Below are 8,063 nucleotides of genomic sequence, written 5' to 3'. Positions count from 1 at the left end.
GTATGGATTATGCCTGAAAGTGAGCAAAACAAATATCCTCACAACTGGATCAAGAAATAATATCATAGGAAATGGAAAAGAAATTGAAGTTGTCAATGATTTTATCCTACTTGGACCAACAATGTCCATGGAAGGATCAGTCAAGAAACCCAAAGATATATTACCCTGGGTAAATCTGTTGCAAAAGAATTCATTAAGATTTTAAAAGGCAAAGATACCACCTTGATGACAAAGGTGTACCTGACCCTAACCATGGTCTTTTTGATTGCCTCATATAACCGCAAAAGCTAGGCAATGAAAAAGAAAGATAGAAAAAGAACTGATGCATTTAAATTGTGGTTTTGGTGATGAAAATTGAATATGCTGTGGCCTGTTGGAAGAATGAAAAATCAGCCTTAGAAGAAATTCGATATTTGAAGCAAGGGTGGTAAGACTTTGCTCTGGACACATTTTTTGGGGGAAAGGCAATTGCTAGCAAAGAGCATCATGTCACGTAAAGCAAAAAATCAGTGGAAGTGAATGGAACGAAACCCTCAGTGAGATGGATTGGCATGTAGCCCCTACAATGGACTCAAGCATAGCAAAGATTATGAAGATGGCACAAACCTGAACAGCATTTTGTTCTCTAATGCATTCGATTATCATGATTAGAATTGGAAGGCCACCAACAATAACAATGGCAGTCTGTGGGCAGTGTAATTTCAAGCACTATTTCTATAATTAACAAGTTACTTTTTGAATATCTTAACTCTTAATGGCTATCTTCTATTTAACTTAAAAAACAAAAAACCCTAGCTTGCTTTGTAACTGGTCTCTGTCTTTGTTTTCACCCATTTACTTTTTGTCAGATTGTATTAATTTTTCTTCACATTTCTTCAGTCTTTTCTTTTGTTGCTAACCATTCTCCCCAATGTTTTAGACTAGCTTTTTTTACAGTACACATGTCTAAAACAGATGATCTTCTGATTATCCACACCCTGAGCTGGTGATGTTGGATATTTCTGGGTGTTTTCTCTCAACCAATCTGAGTTCCACTGTTAGGTTTCTTGGGGACAGCGATCCTAGGGTTTGGCAATAAATTTCTTGTGAGAACTCAAGGATGGTGGTAAGATGCAAATTGACTTTACAACTTCAGACTGGTAAGGCATGTTGGAACACTTTCATCCCTTCACATCAGAAAGACCAATAGATCTTAATGGACTGGAGTCACTTACTGGAATGTGAATTCATTAAGGAACAGATTGTGCATACCAAGGTGAGTTTGAGAAGCAAATCTGACCTGTCTTCTCTCTGTGATTCATTCGATGGAAAACTTGTTTGAGGTATTGATGGCAACACTAAAGCTAATGACCTTGGCCAAATAGGAAAGTGTCCTTGCTTATTAAAAAAGTCAATATAGGAAGAAAGACATCAAGGTGATAGGGGAGGCCAGCAGTTCACCCAAAATAAAATGGCTTCCAGAAGAAAGAAAAGTAGCAGAAGTCAAGTTCATTTGGAGCTTTTCAGCATATGTTCTGAATGTGAAAGCATTGTGCAGAAGGAAGACAAGGAAACAAGATTTTGCTGCGTAGCTTAGGAAATGTGTGGGAACATGTTTGTAGCAGGAGGATTCAATTATCACCACTTCCTGTCCTTCCCTTATGCCTCCGTCACTTTCCCTTCTAAGCCAGAAAGAATAATTCAGAAAGTTCCAGGTGGATGGGTGAACAAGTTCATCAAATAACCTTGGTGGGGTCGATCTATTGGTTACCAATGTGTATGAATCAGGATTTTTGTGGTTGCAAGTGACAGAGACCCAATTCAAAACTAAATTAAACAAAACCAAAAAGGTCTTTATTGGATCCTGTAATTGAAAATTGAGGTGATGGCGCTGCTTCAATCATGGCTGGCTTTGAAGGCTCACTTAGTGGCATCAGGAATCTGTCTTTTTCTGTCTCTTCAACTCTGCTTTCCTCCAAATTGGTTTGATTCCTAAGTGGGCTTTCCATTAATGCTGGTTTAAAAATGGCCTGGATACAAGTATCTTAACAACTCAACAGAAAGATGGCATCTCCTTCCCAACTGCTCCAGCAAAGTCCACCTCTGAGTCTCACTAGTCTGACTTGGGTCATGTGTCCATCTTGGATCCATCACTGTGGTTGCTGAGTTTGAACAACCTAACTGACCAGGCCTACATTGTATGAGTCAACAAGGTGGTGTCCATTCCATTAAACTACGTAGATATCAACAACAATGAAGGAATGGAGGTTTCCTTAAGTTAATGTTATCCGGGTGATACAAACAAACAATACTTGCCACTACTTTCTGAAAGGTCTCAGAAATAAAGCCTGACAATGTGCTTCTGAAAAATGAGCCGGTAAAACCATCTGGAGCACCATCTGAGTCTGACCTACATGGGGTTGCCATGAGTCAGAATAGACTTGATGGTTACTGGCTTATACTCACAAAAGAGAAATAATAATGTGTGGTGGACAGTCAAAACCCTCAGATGTCCACTTCCCACAGGAAATCCATTCTTCTGAGAAACAAGCTAATTCCGGCATCTAGAACTAGTTTGTTAACAACATTTATTATTGTTAAGTACCGTGGAATCGGTTCCAACTCACAGTGACCCTGCACAAGGTTTCTGAGGCTCCAAATCTTTACGGGAGCACAAAGCTTCATCTTTCTCCCGCAGAACAGCTGGTAGTTTCGAACTGCTGATCTTGTGGTTCACAGCCTGATTTATAACCACTACGCTACCAGAGCTCCTTGTTAACAACATTACATAACACAAAAGGACATACAATTGCCTTAAAGAAGGGTAAGAGGATCACAGCTCTGGTTCTGGTCTGCTACAGTTTGTTCTGCAGTGACTAAATCTGTAACCAGAAATCTGTGGCCAAAGGTTTATTACCATAGAAACTTCCTATGAAAGGGCAATTAGCATCTACAACTATCTCTGGAATGCCATCATTTCGTCAGGAGTTGCTAATAATTGTGCCCTTTTGGTTGTCGATGCCTTCCTATGGATCTTCACATTGCAGTTGGTTCCCTGAGGTCACGGCCCGTATCAATGCACTACGAGGCAGCTAATTAGTACCTTTTCTTGTCCACATGGTTTTACCAACTGTTTTTCATTTAGGCTAGCAGAGGTTCCAGAGGTACACAAATACAGAAAAGCTAGTAAGGGTAACTCTGGGTTTGCTAGCCCGAGAATAGTGTTTTGGAGCTCTCACTTAATTGGCAACAGAGGGAAAAAAAAGATCCATGTTATTTGTAGAGACTCTAAAAGCAAAAAGCAATAAAGAATAAAACACTGTAAAAATAGGGTGCCCTTATGCTTTTGAAAAGATGTGAAGAGTTTACTTATGCAGGAATGATGACTGGAGACAGCTAAGAAATGGCATTCCTCTTCTAAAAAGGATCAAGTAGAGAAGTACTGAAAATTAAGAGCAGGCTGGTTCACACAGGCTGGACTTTGTATGTCTTGCATTAGAGTTGCCTGACATGTCTTGTAGTATGACTTTACTCACAGGTGTCAGGAAGAGACTGGCTAATTGGATAAAAAAAAAAAAAAAAAGTGTTTGTTGGAAAGATAAGGTGGGGCTCTACAGAATTGTGAGGAGTCTAAGGGACCAAGTCAGTTGAAACGTAGTAGGAAGTACCAAGGAAGCTGTGTGAGGCCAAGAAGCAGGAATTGTGTGGGAATAGGATGCTGTGGTTGAGCTCCATCATCTATCTCCACTTGTTCCCTCAAGATTTGAAGTCCTGGAAAGGGCATATTGTTGTTTTTACATGTTGTCAAGTCAGTTCCAACCCATAGGGTTTCCAAGGAGCAGCTGGTGAGTTTGAACCGCCGACACTGCAGTTCAAACAGCTTTGCTGTCTGACACATTAACCCACAGCGCCACACCAGGACTCCGGAGAGGTCATGTTGTTGTTGTGAAGTGCCATTGAGTTGGTTCTGACCCACAGCGACCTTGTATAGGGTTTCTGAGGAGCAGCTGGTGAGCTTGAACCACCAACCTTGCAGTTCAAATGGCTTTGCAGTCTGGCACATTAATCCACAGCGCCACACCAGGACTCCCCTGGAGAGGGCATAGGATTAGCTCAATTTAGGTCCCAGGTCGATTCCTTGGCTGAATCATTGAATGGGGAAAAGGGTTTGACATCTAGAAAGGAACCAAAACCAAACTAGGTGTTTAAGTCATTTCTGACTTACATCGACACCATGGGTTTCAGGAATAGAGCTGCACTCCATAGGGTTTCCATGACTATTACCTTTCTGACACAGATTGCCAGACCATTCTTCCATGGAACCTCTAGGTTGGATCCAATAGCCAATCTTTCAGTTAGTATTTAAGTACTTAACTGTTGCATCATCCAGGAACTCCTCTATGAAAGTTAAATGCATGAAATTGCCTTCCCACCAAAATCAAGCCCATCTGGGGTCCTGGTATGGGGTTGTAGCATAAGCCCTGAACTGCTAACCACAATGTTGATAGTTCAAACCTGCCAACTGCCATTTGTAAACCATATACAGGGTTGCTGTGAGTCTGAACCGACTTGGTGGTACTTAACAATAACAATAAGACCAAGCCCATCCAGGTAAGCAAATTACTTCAAACAAAATTGGGTTGATTTTAGGTCAGGGAATGGATAGTGGGCCGCTACAAATTAACAATGATATGTTTGTCTAGATGTTCATTGGAAAGTCAGACTCTGGTCTCTGTATTAGTCTTATTGATTAGAGTGTCAGAGTGTGGGGCACTGAGGTTTCTGATTTTAATAGGTTTCCCAGGTGAATCTATGTACGCCAAAGCTGAAGAACCACTGGGCATTGTGGGTATGTGCTTGAACATACATTAGAAAAATTGCAATTGCTGAAATATCAACTTGAATGAGTTGCCAGATAGAAAGACTGGTGCAATGAGTAAGCAAAGTTCTAATAATGAATTCCCCTTTTCTTCCACGAAGGACCTAGTCCTGGTGAGCATTTAATGACTACAGGGATTTCTTGAATAATTGTCATGCAATGCCTGCAATCAATTCAGGATATTACAGAACAGATGCATTAAGGGTTAGGTTTGGAAGTGGTTTCACGATCATTTATTTTTCTCTCATATGCACAACATTCAGTTTAAAAGTTGTACATTTTAGTGGGTAAGAATGTGTGAGTTTCGAAATCTCATCGAACTGGATTCAAATTCTGCACTGCTGATTTCTAGTTTGGTGATCATGAACAAGTTTCTTTAGGTGTAAAATGGGACTAGTAATACCAACTCCACATGATTGTTTTGAGAATTAAAATGAGATAATGAATGTGAAATTCTTAAATTCTTAGCACAGTTCCTGGGGGATGGGTAGTGATAGAATATTTATCAGCTTGATTGTGGTGATGATTTTACAGGTCATAACAGACCCACATTGCACATTTTAAACACATGCAGTTCAGTGTATTTCAATTTTTTTGCTTTTAAGTCAACCGGTGAATATGGACTAGTGTTTTCACCTCTACAAGCTTCTGTTCTTTCATTTCTAAATTGAAAATGATAAATCACTTTATGTTTAAGGTCTAACTCAGTTAAAAAATTTTCATTCTACCTTGACCTTTTGGTCAATAGGTAAATTCATCAAGGTATCAGTTTCTTTAATTGATCTTCTAGCTCTGTGGCCATTTTGTCTCCTGAGTTTAATTGATTTACTGAATTCTCAGATCTCAAACACAACAAACCATTAGAATGAACGTTTTCAAGCTTTTGAAAGAGATCAATGCAAGCCTAAGCTTTGTATGTTAAACCTGTTATCAGTACCTGCAGATTCATTTGCAAATCTCAGATGAGGGATGCAGGTTACAATGATTCTTAAGGGTGAGATTCACAGGAGAAATATGATCACATTTCTTTAACATTAGTTTAATAGACTGTAGAATAATTGGACCTGCTCAGATGCTGTCTGCTCTGGTTACCCTTCGAGATATTCCCCTGTGGGACTAATATCCCTCTCTAAAGGCATCCAGGGTCAGTTTGCCCCTATAATGTTGTTCTAGCAGCATGATCTTGGGGGGAAATTACATAGCTTCTCTATGATCCTCATTTATAAAATGGGTATACTCATAGGACTAATGTGAAACTTAGGTGAGATGAGACACATAATATGTTTACAACAGTTCCCGGCACAATGTATGTGCTCAGCAAATATATTTTAATTGTTCTAATTAATAATTCTTGTTGATTCTAACTCATAGGGGCCATCTAGGACAGAGTAGAATGGTCCCATAGGGTTTCCAAGACAGTAGTCTTAGTGGGAGTGGATCCCCAGGACTTTTATCCCACAGAGCCACTGGTAGGTTAGAAACACAAACCTTTGAGGTAACAGCCAAGCACTTAATCACTATGTTACCAGGGTTCCTTTAGTTGATAACAACAGTGCTAATACAGTTATTTAGGTCCATTAGTCATCTCCTTAATGGAGCAATAATTGCTTTGGATTCAATTTTGTGTCTGACAAGGCCAAGCACACAGTAGGTGTCTAGTGGATGTTTTCTGGATGAAGGCCTAAATGATGACTAATAGCAAATATAGAGACTCAGGATGTTAATTTCTTCATTGGACGCCCAGCCTCTGTACAAATCTTGCTGACTGCAAAGGAAATGTCACCAACTGTCAGAGATACAGCAACACATTGCTCAAGCATATGTGCCAGGGAAGCCAGAAACTTGTTATTGTATGTGTGAGAAATCCATAACCAACACAGTCAAAGAAGTCTTTGATTCTTACTGGTTTAGATTCTTACTGGCTTCCAACAATTTATTTTTTGTGTATTTCATTCTCTTGTGAGTTTATAAGGAAGAGTTGGCACTTTATTCCCTGGGGGCACGATCCTGGTGTAGAATCAGAACATCAACCTGATGGTGTCCTACACCCTGTGCTGTCTTGCTTGTTCTCTGAGGCCTGTTTGCTTCCCCAGGCTTGAGTCATTTACTTTGGAAGCAGCAACAAAGACTTTAAGATTCACAGAGAGACGCTTCTGGTCCAAAAAATTTCAGAACCATTCATGCAGTTGCTATTGTTGGGTGCCATTGAGTTGGTTCCGACTTGTAGCAACCCTATAGAGGGTTTCTGAGAGTACCTGGTGGGTTTGAACTATTAACCTTGCATTTTGCATGGTTAGCAGTCCAGTGCTTATCCTACAGTGTGCTTTTTATTCCCCAGAACGACAAACCTCTGCCCAAGGTCAGTCTGAACTGCAGGGTTAGTGATTCAACTCACTAGCTGCTCCTTGCAAACCCTATGCAGAATCGCTATGAGTTGGAACTGACTAGATGGTATTTAACAACAATAACAGACAACAGAGAGTGGAGACAGGAGCTGATGCAGTTCCAAGGTTCTTTTTTTTTATTTAATTTTTAAAGTTTTTATTGTGAATTGAGTGAAGGTTTACAGGGAGGATCATCAGCTTTATATTCAATAAATCATGTACTTTGTGTCATTACAATGATTATAATCCCCTCCATGTACCCTCAGTTAACAATATTTCTCTCTATTCATTTTAGCTCTTCTAAAAAAACAAACAAAAAAAAAACACTCAGGCATATATTACACCACCAAAGAGCATAGTCTGCAAGCTTGCCTTCTGGCCTCCAGCTCTCAGTCCCACTCTTCCCATGAATGTAAAGTCCTTAGGTACTCCCTCTCTCCATGTCCCCATCTCTGCCTCTGTCTCTGCCATCGCTGCTTCTCTGGATAAGATCCCACATTCTGCTTGTGCTCTTCTCCCTTGATGGTTCTAGGGTCCTGTTTCTGGACTGTAAGATTAACTGCTCCCCCATTTTTGTTACAAAACTTGTACCTTACAATCATGACAGTCGCAATTAGTCATGGTAACGATTACTATTGAATCATAAGAATCTTATCCTCATCTCTTTTCACCAGACCCATCTAGAGAAGATGAAAAGTATTCAGTGGGGACTCTATCTTCCCCTACACACTCTTAAACTAAACTCCCTCTTGAAACCTTGTAAGCCAGTCACTTTGTGCCTTTATAGTCCCTCATTTTAGGTAGCCGATGTCTAAGTTGCC

The sequence above is a fragment of the Chrysochloris asiatica genome, unplaced genomic scaffold (genome assembly GCF_000296735.1).
Source record: "Chrysochloris asiatica unplaced genomic scaffold, ChrAsi1.0 scaffold00046, whole genome shotgun sequence".
Taxonomy (NCBI): domain Eukaryota; kingdom Metazoa; phylum Chordata; class Mammalia; order Afrosoricida; family Chrysochloridae; genus Chrysochloris; species Chrysochloris asiatica.
Note: the sequence above shows the minus strand (reverse complement) of the source record.